Raw genomic sequence first — 19307 nt, forward strand, 5'->3', positions numbered from 1 at the left:
GTGTTGAGAATCCAGCACCACCAGGAGAAGCCGCCAGTCCTATAACCCATGCCCAGGTCTGCCCAGGTCCAGATGCGGAGGCGCCGTCTCACCGCAGTCTCCCTTTGCTTTATTCCTAGAAAGAAATCTGTGTGAGCAGGCAAAAGAACTTTGTTTTTAAAAGAATGGCCTGTTTACCCTAAAACTGGAAAAAGGAGTCTAAACTGATAAATGTGTGATTAGAAGGCGTTGAACACGGGGTTCTGTTCTCTCTCGCGGCTGGGCTCATCACAGAGGGCGCTCAGAGGAGGCATCTGAGCCCACAGGAGCAGAGCAGGATAGATGGACTAGCAGTTCGGGCCCTTAACGCTGTCAGGCCGCCTCTTCCCGTCATAACTGCAAATCCCTTTAATTCTTACTTAGACCTATGCTAGGAATACCTCTGCACAAAGTTGATCTTGTGGGACTGTTCTTCAAACTGTGGGTAGCAACCCACGAGTGAGCAGCCCTTGCTATCACCTTTGAAAATTCCAGTACAGGACAAGTTCTTACCACTTTGCTGGGGGCAGCTCCCCACATTTTCATGACTGTTGAAACCTAACCTAACCTGCCCACACCTCCAACCTCGTTTGTCACCGTTCCTGTCACACTCATCCCTCCAAAATATCTTCTAGTCACAAGCCATGGTACAATTATTTCTACCATCTTCTTTTCCTTTCAGTGTTTACTACCAGCAAAACGTTTTTGCCCTCCATTTTGCCCTCAGTTCTGATTCTCTATTCATTCCTCAAATATTAACTTAGACCTTTCAGCCCTTCTTACCCAGGCCTTCATTGGCTTCCTTTATCTAGGCTCCGTCTGTGTTTCCTCAGCACCCAAATGTCCCCTTCTCCTACCACCTCACGTTTTAATTGGTTGTTGAATAAACCCTCCCTCCTGCTCTAGACAGAAGATCTCCTAGGGGAGAGGCCAGTACTGTGGCCTTGTTCACCTTTCACTTCTCAGTCCCACAATCCCTGGCTCCTGTTAGGAGTTCAAAAATATTGAGTGCAGAGTTCCCTGGCGACCTAGTGATTAGAATTCCAAACTATCCCTGGTTGGGTAACTGAGATCCTGTAAGATACGTGGTCAAAAGAAACAAACAAAAAATAAATTATATAAAGAGAAAAAAAAAAACTTGCTGAGTGCATAAAGTTTCACCAAATCTGATTTGATCATCCCAGAACCCAGGGTAGCTTGTGTCCATGTTTGGTTCCAAAACATTCTGCTCTGCCTTTTCCCAGATTTCTTCTCACTTTTCCTTCAATGATCCCAAGTCTACAGTAAACTCTAAGAACCAGACTCTGCCCAGGACTAGAGCAGAAACTTCCCTGAAGGTGAATGTCAACCATGACTTTGTCTTAATGAGGCCACAGCAGTAGCTTCATTTGGAGTTGAGGAAGGATATGTAATAGGAGCACCGAATTTTGCACTTTTGAGTGAGAATTTGAAAAGAAAGTCTCTTTTGACTACATGCTTGCCCTGTCATCCTAAAGTCTGGTCATGCCTACTTCTGGTTATCTATGGGGCTAGGGGGAGGCCAGTGCCTGCCATGGGCCTACTCTCTGAAAAGCACTGATTACACATTTGTCATCCAGTTGAAGATTTTTGAATGCTGCACAGAAAGCGAGGATTTAATCTGAAGGCATTCTTTTTCCCTTTCTGGGGGTGCAGGAAGGAGACCTTAGCCTCTGAACACTGCACTTGATTCATTCCTTACTCGAAGGCCTTCATTTGCTGTCCTCATCACAGTTCGCCTGAGGGCGTGAGTCTGGGAAAGCTGCAGGATGTGGCCCTGGGGAAGTACAGGCCTTTTCTCTGCTACACGGGGCATGGCTGCTGCGCAGGTCAAGGTCTCTTCCTCACATGGTGCACTTTTGTTAACATATCAGGGACCGCGCGGAGTCAAGGCCATTGGGACTATTATCTGGGGCTCTGGAAAATGTCATCGGGCTGGTGTATCTGTTGCTGACTAAGTTATGCCGAGGGAAGAGACATCTACCCCGGTTCTCCCCACTCAGGTTTAAAAGCGATTCCTTTGTAAGGACACTTTTCTTGTACCCGCCAGGTTTTGACGGTTTAGGATCTCCGATGGAGGATCTTTACCCTCTCTCCTGAGGGTCTTCTACCCAGTCTATGCAAACCATGAACAGTCCTTGGCCATTCTTCACCTGTTCTAGAGGAAAACTCCCAACCCAGCATTCCAGAAAAGAACCAATTTAAAGATTTTGTCCAGTAAAAGCCACCCTGAAAAAAATCCTTCTGTAAAAGAATCCTGCAAGAAACCTGGCCTTTTGTCTTTGGTGATTTTTTTTTTTTTTTTCCTCTTCCCCAGGTAGTGGGAGTTGTGCTTCATCGTCTAAATCCACTAGAGGCGCACCGACCTCGAAACCCACCTCCAGTTTAAAAACCTGAAATCCTGGCACGCAATCCCAATCTGCAAATCATGAAAATATTTCAGCTAGGTCAGTCTCAGCCTACGGGCGTCGAATTCCAGGAAACTATTTGGAGCAAAGCTAGACTCCCCAGTACCGCTAAAGAAATCGCTGGGTACTCACTGCTAAATTTGTGTTGGGTATCTTTGCGCTCTGAGCCGCGAAAAGCCAGCCCGAGGAGTTTGTGCAGATACTGGATTAGGATGCGACTCAGAATATTCACCAAGACCCATCACAGAAACTGATTATCTTGCAGGTTTTCACGAAGCGTGGACGCCGATGTGTGTGCGGGAAACCGATGCGGCAGCAGGGGAATCTTCTCTGTGTCCATTTGGAAGTCTCTGCGTAGTTTCTGTTGGTGAAAATAGGGCTGGACTCGGTCCTAGGAAGACTCCCGAGGGCCTTTCCTTCCCTTTCCCCTCACCTCCCTGGCTTCGCTTTGTGCTCCCAGGGCTGCAGGGATCTTACTCCAATCGCATCTTCCAAGCATGTTTAATTCAGTTTTCCTTAAACGTCAGTGTCTCATCTGCGACTCTGGTAAATCTTTCCATAACGCGTCAGCAAAAGAGGTAAATCAGTTCAGTCCACTTGCTCAGTCCTGTCGACTCTTTGCCACCCAATGGACTGCAGCTCGCCAGCCTTCCCTGTCCATCACCAACTCCCGGAGCTTGCTCAAACACATGCCCATCGAGTCCGTGATGCCATCCAACCATCTCATCCTCTGTCATCCCCTTCTCCTTCTGCCTTCAATCTTTCCAGCATCAGGGTCTTTTCCAATGAGTCAGTTCTTTGCATCAGGTGGCCAAAGTGTTGGAGCTTCAGCTTACCACCCTAGAAAAAGACGATTTTCCGTGAAGTAATAGAATCTGAGAGAAAAGGGTGAAAGACACCAGGTCTCTGCCTCAGGTTATTCATCTGTAAAATAGCAACAATGATCCCCATCTCGTAGGACAACTGTGAGCCTTGGGTGAAGTAACAGAATAAAACGGTTGTCATGAAACCGAGCACTCCATGGGAATGGGTGGGTGGAGAGGAGGATTCTTAACATTGGGGAGGCGATGTTTTCCAGTAGAGTCTGGCTTAGAAGATAGATACAGGCATGTGACAGGTAAGGGTTCATGACTTAATCCTAGAGGAGGAAATGCAGAATGTATTTTTACCCTTTAGAAAACCGCATCAAGGTTCTTAGGGAGGAAGAATTATATCATCAAAGAATTTAGCAGGTCCTTATTTAGGACGGGCCCCATGGTGTAATGGTTAGCACTCTGGACTCTGAATCCAGCGATCCGAGTTCAAATCTCGGTGGGACCTACAGAAGATCTGTTTTTATCTGATTTCACATCCCCTCTGTGTAAATTTCTGATAACACTTATTTCTATGAAAGTCTTCTCATTGCAACCCCTGGAAGCTTTCACCCGCAGACACAAGGGCTAGGGAAAAAGCGCTATCCCTCTTACTAAGTTCAAGTACAAATTTTCTTTTCCTACACTAAATGCTTCTCAAAAATTACTTCTTTACTTTTTATTGGTCACTTGCTACTATTAAACTTGAAAACAACTCAAACTAGGGGAGGGGGGGAGACCTTGAAATACAAAACACACACCAGATATAGTTAAAATTATATTCATCTTTTAATATATTTTTCTGTTTCAGAGTAATAGTCACAGCATTTAAGCATAGAAAAATGCAATATGGAGGGTTAAAATTTCATGGTAGCTATAAAATAGAAATATCTTTGAAAGAAAAAGAATTCATGAACACTGTTGACTGTTAAATAAAAGTATATCGAGTATACTTTTAAAGGATGCTAGCATATATCAAATTGCTCTTGGGTACCAATGGATAAAATTCAGCGATGGACTGGATTATTTTAATGTTCAAATTTTACCAATTTCTTTGTGAAAATGTTGGCAATTATATTCTTTAGGACGATTTAAACTTATGAAGAAACAATTTTGAAAACCACTGGAAGGCAATGTGAGAGCATCAGAATATTATGAAAATTCATAAAGACTCTAAGAAATGAAGATAGCTGAAGGATACTGTCCTAGGTTAAAACAATGAAGTGATAAACCAAAGCAGCTCCCTCACCATCATCTCATTCTTAGACACATTTATTTCTAATTTTCAGGTAGATTTCTTTCTTATGTGAATTTGCCATTTAAGATCGGTTACTTTTTTTGTAGACTTTCACCAAAGCATATTTTTACTAAGCCGTAGTTGCTCAAACATTTCTTATGCTACAGTTTCCAAGTAAATATTTTTTTCTTCTGAGTTTTCTTATTAATTGCAACTACATGCTTTATTATTTTATATTTTGTATTTAAATCACTAATCAATCTGAAATGTGATTTGTTACTTGTTGAAGGTAAATGTTCATCTCTGTTTTCTGCCATAGGCAGTTAGTTATGTCATCACAGTTTATTTTAAAATTATCTTTGCCTATCTACTGAATTGAAATATCAACTTTGTCATTTATTACTGTCTATATTATTTTATCTATTTCATAAATTTATTTCCCTTTATGGATACTTATGACAATGCTAGGAACTTCTGATTAGATTTTCTTTTAATACATTTCACTGCCCATAAAGCATTCTCCTAGGGCATTTGACATTTTCAGGTGAAGGGGAATAAGAAGATAAAGGAGGGGAGGTTGGAGATTCAAATAATGTTTCATTGTGTAATTTCAAGCTTCTGGTAAAAGTTGAGAACACATTGAATAAGCATACATATAAACCAGATATCCTGGAGTACAGAAATCTCAGGAGTTAGGTTTCAGTCCTTTGGATCTCTATTTAGTTATCTTACTTAAAGTAAAGGTGCTGGTGCCATTAAAAAGTGTCTTTTCCTTGGTGAACCCTGCAGGCTTTGAAGAGATCCAGAAAATAAAAATTATAGGTCATAAAGGTTTCAGCATTTGTTTGAGATATCTAAGATGTGATAAAGCATAGTTTCCCTCTTTCAGTGAATCTATAAGCCATGCTATGTAAGGCCACCCAAGATGGATGGGTCATGGTGGAGAGTTCTGACAAAATGTGGTCCACTGGAGAAGGCAATGGCAAACCACTTCAGTATTCTTGCCTTGAGAACCCCATGAAAAGTAGGAAAAGGCAAAAATATAGGACACTAAAAGATGAACTCCCCAGGTTGGTAGGTGCCCAATATGCTACTGGAGATCAGTGGAGAACTAACTCAATAAAGAATGAAGAGATGGAGCCAAAGCAAAAACAACACCCAGCTGTGAATGTGACGTGATGGAAGTAAAGTCTGATGCTGCAAAGAGCAATATTGCATAAGAACCTGGAATGTTAGGTCCATGAATCAAGGCAAATTGGAAGTGGTCAAACAGGACAAGGCAAGAGTGAACATCGACGTTTTAGGAATCAGCAAACTAAAATGGACTGGAATGGGTGAACTGAACTCTCATGATCCTTATATCTACTACTGTGGGCAAGAATCCCTTGGAAGAAATGGAGTAACCATCATAGTCAATGAAAGAGTCTAAAATGCGGTACTTGGATGCAATTTAAAAAACGACAGAATGATCTCTGTTCATTTCCAAGGCAAACCATTCAATGTCATAGTAATCCAAGTCTATGCCCCGACCAGTAATGCTGAAGAAGCTGAAGTTGAACGGTTCTATGAAGACCTACAAGACCTTCTAGAACTAACACCCAAAAAAAGATGTCCTTTTCATCATAGTGGACTAGAATGCAAAAGTAGGAAGTCAAGAGATACCTGGAGTAACAGGCAAATTTGGCCTTGGAATACAAAATGAAGCAGGGCAAAGGCTAACAGAGTTTTTCCAAGAGAATGCACTGGTCATAGCAAACACCATTTTCCAACAACACAAGACAGGACTCTACACATGGACATCACCAGATAGTCAACACCGAAATCAGATTGATTATATTCTTTGCAACCAAAGATGGGGAAGCTCTATCCATTCAACAAAAGCAAGATTGGGAGCTGACTGTGGCTCAGATCATGAAATCCTTATTGCCAAATTCAGATTTAAATTGAAGAAAGTAGGGATAACCACTAGACCATTTAGATATAACCTAAATCAAATCCCTTATGATTATGCAGTGGAAGTGACAAATAAATTCAAGGGATTAGATCTGATAGAGTACCTGAAGAACTAGGGTTGGAGGTTCGTGGCATTGTATAGAAGGCAGTGATCGAGACCATCCCCAAGAAAAAGAAATGCAAAAAGGCAAAATGGTTGTCTGAGGAGGCCTTACAAATAGCTATGAAAAGAAGAGAAGTGAAAGGCAAAGGAGAAAAGGAACGATATACCCATTTGAATGCAGAGCTCCAAAGAATAGCAAGAAGAGAGAAGAAAGCCTTCCTCAGTGATCAATGCAAAGAAATAGAGGAAAACAATAGAATGGGAAAGAATAGAGATCTCTTCAAGAAAATTAGATATCAAGGGAAATTTTCATGCAAAGATGATCACAATAAAGGACAGAAATGGTAAGGAACTAACAGAAGCAGGAGATATTAAGAGGTGGCAAGAATACATAGAAGAACTATACAAAAAAGATCTTCACAACCCAGATAAATATGATGGTGTGATCAGTCACCTAGAGGCAGACCTCCTGGAATGTGAAGTCAAGTGGGCCTTAGGAAGCATCATTACAAACACAGCTAATGGAGGTGATGGAATTCCAGTTGAGCTATTTCAAATCCTAAAAGATGATGCTGTGAAAGTGCTGCAGTCAATAGGCCAGCAAATCTGAAAAACTCAGCAGTGGCCACAGGACTGGAAAACATCAGTCTTCATTCCAATCCCAAAAAAGGGCATTGCCAAAGAGTGCTCAAACTACCGCACAATTGCACTCATCTCACACGCTAGTAAAGGAATGCTCAAAATTCTCCAAGCCAGGCTTCAGCAATACGTGAACTGTGAACTTCATGGTTCAACTGTATTCAAGTTGGATTTAGAAAAGGCAGAAGAACCGGAGATCAAATTGCCAACATCTGTTGGATGATTGAAAGAGCAAGAGAGTTCCAGAAAAACATCTACTTCTGCTTTACTGACTATGCCAAAGCCTTTGACTATGTGGATCACAACAAACTGTGGAAAATTTAAGAGATGGGAATACCAGACCGCCTGACCTGCACTCTGAGAAATCTATATGCAGGTCAAGAAGCAACAGTTAGAACTGGACATGGAACAACAGACTGGTTCCAAATCAGAAAGGAGTATGTCAATGCTGTATATTGTCACCCTACTTATTTAACTTATATGCAGAGTACATCATGAGAAATGCTGGACTGGATAAAGCACATGCTGGAATCAAGATTGCTGGGAGAAATATCAATAGCCTCAGATATGCAGATGACACCACCCTTATGGCAGAAAGCAAAAAAGAACTAAAGAGCCTCTTGATGAAAGTGAAACAGGAGAGTGAAAAAGTTGACTTAAAACAACATTCAAAAACCTAGGATCATGGCATACTGTCCCATCACTTCATGGCAAATAGATGGGGTAACAGTGTAAACACTGACAAACTTTATTTTTTGGGCTCCAAAATCACTGCAGATGGTGACTGCAGCCATGAAATTAAAAGACGCTTGCTCCTTGGAAGAAAAGCTATGACCAACCTAGACAGCATATTAAAAAGCAGAGACATTACTTTGCCAACAAAGGTCTGTCTGGTCAAAGCTATTGTTGTTCCAGCAGTCATGTATGGATGTGAGAGTTGGACTGACTATAAAGACAGCTGAGCGCAAAAGAATTGATACTTTTGAACTATGGTGTTGGAGAAGACTCTTGAGAGTCCCTTGGACAGGAAGTCCATCCTAAAGGAAATCAGTCTTGAATATTCATTGGAAGGACTGATGCTGAAGCTGAAACTACAATACTTTGGCTACCTGATGTAAAGAACTGACTCATTGGAAAAGACCCTGATGCTGGAAAAACAGAAGGTAGGGGGAGAAGGGGACGACAGAGGATGAGATGGTTGGATGGCATCACCAACTCAATGGACATGAGTTTGAATAAACTCTGGGAGCTGGTGATGGACAGGGAGGACTGGAGTGCTGTATGTAGTTCATGGGGTTGCAAATAGTCAGACATGACTGAGTGACTGAACTGAAAGCATAGTTTATGCAAATAAAGCCAAGGGTTCAATCTCTGAGGAACATCTCTTGATTTCTATGAGCCACACTTCAAGGACAGTCTGTGACTCTCCTATTTCTTTCTCTCTTCCACTATTTCCTGTTCCTTCTCTATTTCTCCCACCAGCCCTGTTTTGGGTTGGCCAAAAACTTCGTTCTGATTTTTCCACAACATCTTAATGAAGGTTTTGGACAACCCAATACTTCATGTACCCCAGAACTATTACTACACTTTTAGATAGCCAGTTTCACTGGTCTATCTTTGCTGTTTTCTGTTCAAAAGGGAAAACACATATGTTTTCCTGACTCCCCTTCCTTCTTGAAAAAGGATAGCATATTATACTCTTCATCTGTACGTCCCCTCACATAAGTAACAGTATCTCCTGTAAATCACTCCTTTTCAAATCAAATCTTTTCTGCAGCTGCATGGTACTGCTCCTCTGAGTCTATATGCCTCAGTTTATTCAACAAATCTCCTGTGCCTGGACATTTTCAGTTAAAAATGCTTTTAGGGGAATATGCAAGCAAAATAAGTTAAAAATGGTTGGTTTTGCCAAATCAGAACGTATTCATCAGTGAAGTAAAGGAATGAAACAGGTCCACCTCCTGCAAATTGTTATTAATATTTTTTCTTTTGATATTTTCCTCTGTGAATTCTCATTGTTTAGAAGAATTTTATTTTTTAGCATAGTCACTCATTTCAATTATTTAAATTAGACATTTTCTCTCAATTTCTTTTGCAAATATATCAGTAAAACTATTTTTCTTCTAGTTTCTCCATGGAATTCTGATGCACAAAAAACTTTTAAATGTAGTCTACTGTTATCTATTATTCCACATGCAAGGTTTTTGCTTCTTTTTCTCGTAACATTCCCATGAATCCAGTTTATGTAAGTATGAACAGGGATAGTGTATAAAAGGTGTCTTCTCAATTATTGTAACATAAATTGCTTCAGAGAAGAGTTCACAGCATGTTTCTATTAACTTGAACGTTATAAATCATGCCTAAGAATGAACAAAAGAGTGAAAGGAACCTAACCCCCCCCCCCCCAACTCAAGTAAAAAGGCAATATAGGTTTTTAGCAACCAATGATCTCAGGCAATAACAATGTTTTTTCTTTGAGTGTACGAAAATGTGCAAGAAAATAAAACATTATATCCCACCTCGGTGTATAGTCTCTGGAACACAAAAAGTTAATTTGTTGGAAATAAACATGAAATTTGTCAACTCTTCCTCTAAAGATGAGACTTGCCTCTAATCTTTTGAACGAGAAGGAAATTGTGCAGTCATTTGAGGAGAAAAAAGGAAAACTTTAAACCCCTAAATGAAGTTTAGAAAATCAAATACACTCTCAGAGGCCGTGTGTTGGAGACGTTACAAAAGTCTTAGCAGAGGATGGTTTCGATCCATCGACCTCTGGGTTATGGGCCCAGCACGCTTCCGCTGCGCCACTCTGCTCCGGCTTAGCCAATACTTGTCCTCTTCCTTACCATATTAAATATCAGCTACTTTGTCAGAATACATATTTTTTTCTCCCTCTTTGCTTGGCCTGAGATCAATTTCCCCAAGAATTAAATGACCTCAGTACTCCCCTCCATGTTGCGCTTTCCTAATCTGCCAATAATCCGACATCTTTCTTTCAGGAGCTGCTCTGAGCTCAGAGGAGGAACAAGACGAGCAAAGCCCCCGAAGTCCTTCCTTACGGATAACCGAGGAAGGCATGAATTCAGACTTGAGGAGAAAGGATATTAACTAGCTCGCTCTGTTTCCCGTCCTCAAGAAAGCTTCCCTGAGCAAACTAGAAGCAGCATTTCCATATATTGATTAATAACTGCCATTTTCAGCTTCCCAGGCACCTGGTTTACCCTCTCAGGCCTCTGCCCTTGGCTTCATGAAAAGGGGCTTCGTATCCCTTTGAGGCCATGTCTACACACAGTTTTCTCTCGTCCTCAGCGAAGACCAAAGGCCTGGATAGAAACCTCTGACGGCTTTCACCCTGTTCTCCGTCTGCCTGATAACTTCCGCAACGTTCCTCTTGCTCTTTTCACCATCTTCCTTCTGTCCCTTCAGGAGTTTCTGTGTCTTCATTAAATACGTGTTTTCCTAGTCCCAGAACAGGTAGGGTATTGGTTAAGGAACAACCTCTCTGTAAACCTCAAGAGAGAATCTGAATGAAAGCACTCCGCTGACGGTTCTCAGTTGTCAGTGTGAATTTCATTGTGGCTTGGTACTTTGTTCTTTTTCGTGCTACGGAAGAAGGGCCCTGTGTTTAAAGATAAACAAAGATACCATGTGGTCAATTAGAAACCTCAAACAAAAGTTAGTGTTTCCGCCCGGTTTCGAACCGGGGACCTTTCGCGTGTTAGGCGAACGTGATAACCACTACACTACGGAAACAACGCTGTTTAATGCTGTTTTTCTGGTCAGGATGGGTGAAAGCATGTGTATAATCCAGGGCTATTTACCAAAATATCTAGCAATCTTTAGTCGAGAGAATAGAAACTTTCCAAGTGCTCATCTGCAATTGCCTAGGTCTGTTAGCGTGACAAACTATAACGCAACAAGGAAGAAAGTCCATAACGTATAGGAATGAACTTCACAGACCTGCAGACCAAAAAAAAACGACGCGCAAAAGAGAATGTATTCTATGACGCCAATTGTTTACATTACAGTGTAGACAAGAAGCTTTTGCCTTGTTAGGAGTCAGAAGAGTGGTCCCCTGGGAGTAGGTAGAGTGGGTAGTTACTAGAAAGTTCTGGGAATATTGTTGATACGCCTGCTGGTTACCCAGAGGTGGTCAATTTGTGTAGAATCAAGAAAACATTTTTATATTGGGAGGTGGGGTTATTTATTGAAGAAACTAGGGAGTGCCAGTTGTGGGGACTGGCTAAGCAAGTTGCAAATCCATAGGGCAGGCACTCAGGTAAGACTGGCAATCAGGAAGGGCAGGCAGGAAGCAATAGAAAAATTATCAATGAAACCAAAATTTGACTCTCTGAAAAGTTCAACAAAATTGACAAATGTTTAGCTAGATTTACAAAGAAAAACATAAAGAAGATATTCAAATTACTAAAATTAGGAATGCAAGTGGGGATATTACTACAGATTTTGCACAAACAAAAGTATTATAAGCCAACACTATGGAAAATTGTATGACTGCATGTTGGATAACCTAAATGAAATGGACAAATTCCCAGAAACACACAATTTACCAAATCTGAAACATGAAGAAACAGATATTTTGACAGACCTCTAACTGTTAAGTATATTGAAGCAGTAATCAAATGATTACAGCAAAGAAAAGTCCAACCTAGACGTTTTCACTGGTGGAGTCTACCAAACATTTAAAGAATTAATACAATCCCTCTCAAACTCGTCCAAAAATTGAAAAGAATGGAACATAACTCATTCTATGAAGACTGCATTCCCTTAATATCAAAGCCATTAGAAGAAAAGAAAACTGCAGATTAATATCCCTGATGAACATACATGCAAAAATCCTCAACAAAATGTTAGCAAACTGAATACAGCAACATACTATACACCACAACCAAATAAGATACATTCCTGGAATGTAAGCGAGGTTTAACATATTAATAGAATGAAGGAAAAAAGAACAGGATCATCTCAATAGATGCAGAAAAAGCATTTGACAACATTCTTTCATGATAAAAAAAAATCAATAAACTAGGAATAGCAGGAAACTATTTTATCTTCATGATAAAAGTCACTTATCAAGAAGTCACAGTTAGCATCTTCAATGGTGAAAAAGTGTAAGCTTTTTCTCTAATACCTGGAACAAGACGTAGGTGTTCACTTTTACTACATCTATTCAGCATAGTACTATCAACTCTAGCCAGGACAAGCAGGCAAGAGAAAGATATAATGTCATACATAGAAAGTGCTGAGGATTTTACACACACACACACACACACACACACACACACACACACACATACATATTAGAGCTAATAAAAGAATTCAGCAAAATTGAAAGACACAAAATTCAACATACAAAAATCAGTTGCATGTTTATTCACTTACAATGAACAATCCAAAGCAAATTAACAAACAGTTCCTTCTACAATTGCATCAACAAGAATGAAATGTTTAGGAATGAACTTAATCAAGGTGGAGGAATAGGTTTACACTGAAAACTAGAAAACTTTAGAAAAAGAAAAGAAAGATATTAAAGAAGATATCAGTGAATAGAAAGATATCTGTATTCGTGAATTGTAAGACTAATATGGTTATAATGTCAATAAAGCCCAAAGTGATCTGCAGTTTCAATACAATCCCTATCAAAATCCCAATTTTTTTTAGAGATTAAAACAAAATCCATCCTAAAATTAACATTGACTCTTGTGGAACCCCCAAATAGCCAAAAAGATCTTGAAAAAGAATACATTTGGAGTCCTCTCACTTCCTAATCTCACAACTTACTTTAAAGCTACAGTAACCAAATCCATGTGGTCCTGACATACACCCAGAAATAAAGACCAATGAAATAGAATAGAGACCCCACAAGTAGATTCTTGTATATATGATCAGTTGGCTTTTGACAGGAGTGCCAAGACCATTCAATGGAGAAATTACAGTCTTTTCAACTAATGGTGCTAGGAAAACTGTTTATCTACTGAAAGAATTAAAGGTGAACTTCCTTAAAATTTTAAAAGCTTGCTCTGTGAAAGACATTTTAATAAAAAATGAAAAGACAAGACAGAGAAAAAATATTTTCAAGTGACACATCTGAAAAACGACTGTTACTCAAAATGTTATTTTAATACTGAACCAGAAAACAAGCCATTAATTTTTTAACTCCTGCTTCTTTGCTTGCCTTCAAAATATCTTCTCCAGCAGCCTTTGAAGATTGATGGTCTGAGGCCATGGAGTTTTTGCTTTTAAGGGTTTTACCTTATGAAGCCAAGAAGAGGAAGGCCTCGCTGGGATTCGAACCCAGGATCTCCTGTTTACTAGACAGGCGCTTTAACCAACTAAGCCACGAAGCCCCCACGGCGGAAAGCGTCACAGTGTGTTGTTTTTCATTTCTGCGCTTTCGGCGAGCTTTAACTATGAAGTACATTTGGACAGGAATCTCTTCTAGGAATGGAAATTTGATCTGACCAGGGATTCAAAATCAGAATTAAACAGCCAAAGGACTTGAGGGGACCATTTCTTTTACATGAATTTATCAAAAAGATCTGGTTGTGGACCGAGGCAGTTCGAACAGTCCAAGTAAAGATTGAAAAGAAAGTGAAAGTCTCACGGACTGAAATTCTCCAAGCCAAAATCTTGGAGTGGATAGCCGTTCCTTCTCCAGGGGATCTTTTCAAATATCGAACCAATGTCTCCCACATTGCAGACGGATTCTTTACCAGCTGAGCCACAAGTAAAAATTGGACTGCCCCAGAAACTTGAACAGTTGTCATGGGACCCTCTTTGCTTATCTGGTACAACTGACACGATCCTTTCTTTGTGGGGTTTCTCTTGGTTACCTGAGAGACATTGACACATTAGGTGTTCAATATTAATTCATTCTATTCCAACTTGTGCTTCAGGATTTCATTTCAGCTCTGTCTCCTCTAGTTACATAAATTTCCTATTTGGGAGCTTATTTCATGGATTCTTAAATTCCCCATGACAACTTACAGCACTCCTACATGACTGTTGCCATTTAAGACGATGTTAGGATTACCTGGTAGTCCTTGGTAAAATTAAGATTCTTGGAATCTACCCTATTTATTAAAGGAGCATCGCAAGAAAGGTTCTGGAATCTGCATTTGTAATAAGTCTTCCGGGGGATACTTTTGAGTGCAAAGATTAGATTCCCCATTGTCACAAGTGCTGTCTTTTCTGGAAGCACTTGAAGTTCTAGTCTTCCTGTCTGTAGCCAGCAGTACCTGAACTGAGAACTTCCAGATGTACAGGCTGGGTTTCAAACAGGCAGAGGAACCAGAGATCAAATTGTCAACATTTATTGGATCGTAGTATTAAAAAAAAAAAAAAATCTTCTGCTTCATTGATTACTACCATTGACTACTACCATTGACTGTGTGGATCGCAAATAACCGAGGAAAATTCTTAAAGAGATGGGAGTACCAGACCACCTGGAGAGCAGAGTAAAAAAACTGGCTTGAAACTCAACATTAAAAAAACTAAGATCATGGCATCCGGTCCCATCACTTCAGGATAAATACACGGGAAATAGTGGAAGCAGTGACAGATTTTGTTTCCTTGGGCTGTAAAATCACTGTGGACGGTGACTGCAGCCACGAAATTAAAAGATGCTTGCTCCTCGGAAGGAAAGTTATGACAAACAGCATATTAAAGAGCAGAGACACTACTTTGACGACAAAGGTCCGTAAAGTCAAAGCTTTGGTTTTTTCCAGTAGTCGTGTATGGATGTGAGAGATGTACGATAAAGAAACCTGGGCGCGGAAGAATTAATGTTTTCGAACTGCGATGCTGGAGAAGACCCTTGAGAGCCCCTTGGGCAGCAAGAAGATCAAACCAGTCAATCCTAAAGGAAATCAACCCTGAATATTCATTGGAAGGACTGATGCTGAAGCTGAAGCTCTAATATCTTGGCCTCCTGATGCAAAAAGCTGACACATTGGGGGAAAAAAACCCTGATGCTGCGAAAGACTAAAGAGCAAGGGGGCAGCAAAAGATAAGTTGGTTAGGTAGCATCAGTGGACATGAATTTGAGCAGACTCCGGAAGATAGAGAAGGACAAGGAAGCCTGCAGCCCATGGAGTGGCAAAGAGTAGGACACGACTCAGGGACTGAGCAAAAACCACAGCCTATACCTAGCCCAGTGTGTTTCTTTTAGGGACATATTGGGCTGTCAGTGAAAGCATTTTGCCATTAAAATCAAAGTCACGAATTTGAACTGCCTCTGGGTCCACTGCTGCTGCTGCTGCTAAGTCGCTTCAGTCGTGGCCGACTCTCTGCGACCCCATAGACGGCAGTCCACCAGGCTCCTCCGTCCCTGGGATTCTCCAGGCAAGAACACCGGAGTGGGTTGCCATTTCCTGGGTCCACTAGTGATTCCCAAATGTAATCCCAAAGTGAGCTCGTTTCAATATAGTGTCTTTTGGGCCCCAGTCTGTTGTCATGCGATGGGGGGTTGAATTCAGCAGGCAAACCGCTAATCTCTTCAGGGAAAACTGGGACAGCGCCCTCGGTAGAGGTACCTGAGAAGCCTTGTACTTGGCGTTAGGGTGGCAATTTCTGCTACTCTCTGGCCTCCTTCCACTTGTATGTTCTTTTTCGGCTGTAAGGGAGCCGGGGGTGTAGCTCAGTGGTAGAGCGCGTGTTTAGCATGCACGAGGCCCCGGGTTCAATCCCCGGCACCTCCATCTGGGAGTTTTCGATCTCCACTACTGGTGAATAATTAGCCATTAGTGAGCTTAAGGGTTTTGTGATTCTCTCGTAGTCGTTTCTTCTTTTCTTGGGCTTCCCTGGTGGGTCAGCATTAATGAATGGGAATTCTCCAATTCAGACGATTCCGGTTCGATCCCTAAAACGGGATTCCCTGGCGAAGGAACTAGCAACCCACTCCTGTATTCTTGCCTGGAAATCCCATGGACAGGAAAGCCTGGAGGGATACAGTACATGGGGTCGCAAAAGAGTCGGACGCGACTTAGCAACTAACAACAACAACAACTTGAGGAAAGACAAGCATTTCTCTGGATTTGAGGTGATCTAGTGAGAGTGGACAGGAAAAAGTGAGCGGTTTCAGAAAGCACAGAGAGCTTGCTGTGTTTTCTCAGTCATAATCCTCCTCATATTTTGATGCAATTCCACAAAGCCAGAGATAATCCAGTGTTTTCTTAAATGCACAGCGTAATACATTGGTTCTATTTTAAAAAAATAACTGCAGAACAGTGGCCTTCAGCGACCGGGATGGCCGAGTGGTTAAGGCGTTGGACTTAAGATCCAATGGGCTAGTGCCCGCGTGGGTTCGAACCCCACTCTCGGTAGGTGAACTTTTGCTCTTCTAAATCTTTCCTGAGAGAGTACTGGCCTTGAGAAATAAACTTGATAGATTACATATCTGTTTTTCTGTCCTTTTGTGTAAACACTGCTTGTCTTCAAACCCAAATAAATTCCTTCAGTAGGCAGTATTAAGTGTGTGAATTATTTCCCTGCAAGTTCTATTAGATTGCCGTCATAGGAAAACCGACCAAATCAACAATCTGCCTAAAGAGATTTAAATACTTCAGCTCTGAGTTCCAAGAGAAATGGAAACTTGGACCCCATCTGCTCTTCAGGCAATAGTGAAGAAAAGTTCGCTGTAGCACCCGGGGAAGTGAGGAGAAGGATTCTCATTGTTTCCAAAGCGTCCTACTGAGAAAGCTCAACTCTGCCTGGGCTGTCGCTCCAACTCACTCTGGAAAGCGTGGTTGAGTCCTCAAAAGCAGAAAACAAGTGTTTTCTTCTATTTTGTTTTTCCAGTTTGAAATGTAAAATATGGTCTCGGACTGCAAGGAGATCCAACCAGTCCATCCTAAAGGAGATCAGTCCTGGGTGTTCATTGGAGGGACTGATGTTGAAGCTGAAACTCCAATACTTTGGCCACCCGATGCAGAGAGCTGACTCATTTGAAAAGACCCTGATGCTGGGAAAGATTGAGGGCAGGAGGAGAAGGGGACGACAGATGATGAGAGGGTTGGATGGCGTCACCACTCGATGGACATGAGTTTGGGTGGGCTCGGGGAGTTGGTGATGGACAGGGAGGCCTGCCTGGCGGGCTGCGGTTCACGGGGTCGCAGAGTCGGACACGACAGAGCGACTGAACTGACTGACTGAGTGGAGTTTTTATCTACACTTTTCTTGTGGTGGTGTTATTGAACATCTTTCTACCCAAATCCAACTTCTATTGTTGTTTCTTGAGGTAGGCAGAATTCAGTGGTAACACAGATGCCCTCCCTCTTGATGTACAAGTCCTGCACAATCCCTCATACTGTGGATATGATTAGGGTATGCTACATAGCACCATTGACTTTAAAAAAGGAAGATAATCAGGAGTGAGCCTGACCTACTTAGGTGAGCCCTCGACAGGGATTGGGCTCTTTCTGAAGTCAGAGATTGTAAGTGTGAGAGGAATTGAGGGATTCGAAGTGGGATAGAGTCTCTGTTTCTGGCTTTGAAGATGGAGGGGGCCAACAGAATGCAGGTGGCTAGTGGGAGCTGAGAACACCCAGCCAACAGCAAGAATGCAGGGATTTTACCATCACCGTGAGAGCTTGGAATGCAGCCCCATGTATGATTTCAGCCTCGTTAAATCCTAGGTAGCAGAGAACTCAGCTACCTAGTGCTCACACTTCTTACAGAAATCTGAGTAGATACTTGGGCATTGTTATAATCTGCTAAACTATGATAACTTGGTATGCGGCAACAGAAAACTAATAGATTTCTATTTGTTTATTTTTTTAAAGCACATAATGTAAAATGTGAAGCTGGAAATGTTCTAACGGAAAATTGAATTGTGTCAGGTAGAGTGTCAAGTGCCTCTGGGGGCCACTCTCCATCTTTGTTCTTTCTGTCCCTTTCTTGGGGTCCTGCTACTGACTCTCTGAGTGACCCTCACGTTTCATCTCTATGGACACCTGGAAACTGATATTAGTATTTTAGATTAATACACACATATGTTCCCTGTTATATATACTACATATTATAGGTATTAATTTCATATCTAACACATAAAGTAAAAATAGCCACCAACTGATTCCTTAAACTACTTGTCTTGTAGCATGCATTTCAACATTAAGTATGCAGCACTGGTGGTGGAGGGGGGCTAAGTTCCCACCCTCCCAGGCTTCTGGATAGAGGAAGAGACCTGCCAATAGTAATTTTAAGAGGTATCGCTTAGTATCGAAACTAGAGTATGTATATCCCTGGGAATAAATGGACACAATGAATCATTTTCCTGATCTTGGATATGTATGTGGATTCATTTAGGACTGACCTGCCTGAAAACTCTCTGTTTTCCCAGCTTCTTTTGTCGCAACTCTTCTCCCACTAAAAAATAGGAGATAACTTTCAACCATCCAATAGCATACCCATCAAATTTCCCCAAGACACAAAGTCTCCTCAAAGCATCTGACAAAACAACTCTAAATAATGCTATCAGTAAGAAAGTGAATGTCTTTAAAGACTGATTAACAAAATTCTCTTGCAGACTCAGATGGTTTCTTGAGGTGAAGGAATTCCAGCTGAGCTATTTCAAATTCTAAATGATGATGCTATGAAAGTGCTGCACTCAATATGCCAGCAAATGTGGAAAACTCAACAGTGGCCACAGGACTGGACAAGGTCAGTTTTCACTCCAATCCCAAAGAAAAGTAATGCCAAAGAATGTTCAAACTATCACACAATTGCACTCATCTCACATGCGATCAAAGTAATGCTCAAAATTCTCCAAGCTAGGCATTAACAGTACCTGAACTGAGAACTTTCAGATATTCAAGCTGGATTTAGAAAACACAGAGGAACTAGAGATCAAATAGCCAACATCCACTGGATCATAGAAAAAGTAAGAGAATTCCAGAAAAACATCGACTTCTGCTTCATTGACCACGCCAAAGTCTTTGGCTGTGTGGATCACAACAAACTGTGGGAAATTCTTAAAGAGATGGGAACACCAGACCACCTTACCTGCCTCCTGAAAAATCTATATGCAGGTCAAGAAGCAACAGAACTGTACATGGAACAACAGA

At 41.3% G+C, this 19307-nt stretch overlaps 6 non-coding genes across 6 annotated transcripts; 3 read left to right on the top strand and 3 right to left on the bottom strand.

Moving 5' to 3' along the window:
* The first annotated feature begins 3692 nt into the window (after nucleotides 1–3692).
* TRNAQ-CUG (transfer RNA glutamine (anticodon CUG)) lies at nucleotides 3693–3764 on the top strand. Its single transcript has one exon. It is a non-coding gene; the product is annotated as a tRNA-Gln (tRNA).
* A 6205-nt stretch (nucleotides 3765–9969) lies between these two features.
* TRNAM-CAU (transfer RNA methionine (anticodon CAU)) lies at nucleotides 9970–10041 on the bottom strand. The gene has a single exon. It is a non-coding gene; the product is annotated as a tRNA-Met (tRNA).
* Nucleotides 10042–10907: 866 nt separating this feature from the next.
* Nucleotides 10908–10980, bottom strand: TRNAV-AAC (transfer RNA valine (anticodon AAC)). Its single transcript has one exon. It is a non-coding gene; the product is annotated as a tRNA-Val (tRNA).
* Nucleotides 10981–13518: 2538 nt separating this feature from the next.
* Nucleotides 13519–13592, bottom strand: TRNAT-AGU (transfer RNA threonine (anticodon AGU)). Its single transcript has one exon. It is a non-coding gene; the product is annotated as a tRNA-Thr (tRNA).
* A 2280-nt stretch (nucleotides 13593–15872) lies between these two features.
* TRNAA-AGC (transfer RNA alanine (anticodon AGC)) lies at nucleotides 15873–15944 on the top strand. The gene has a single exon. It is a non-coding gene; the product is annotated as a tRNA-Ala (tRNA).
* Nucleotides 15945–16485: 541 nt separating this feature from the next.
* TRNAL-UAA (transfer RNA leucine (anticodon UAA)) lies at nucleotides 16486–16568 on the top strand. The gene has a single exon. It is a non-coding gene; the product is annotated as a tRNA-Leu (tRNA).
* Nucleotides 16569–19307: the final 2739 nt, after the last annotated feature.

Source organism: Dama dama, chromosome 7 (genome assembly GCF_033118175.1).
Source record: "Dama dama isolate Ldn47 chromosome 7, ASM3311817v1, whole genome shotgun sequence".
Taxonomy (NCBI): domain Eukaryota; kingdom Metazoa; phylum Chordata; class Mammalia; order Artiodactyla; family Cervidae; genus Dama; species Dama dama.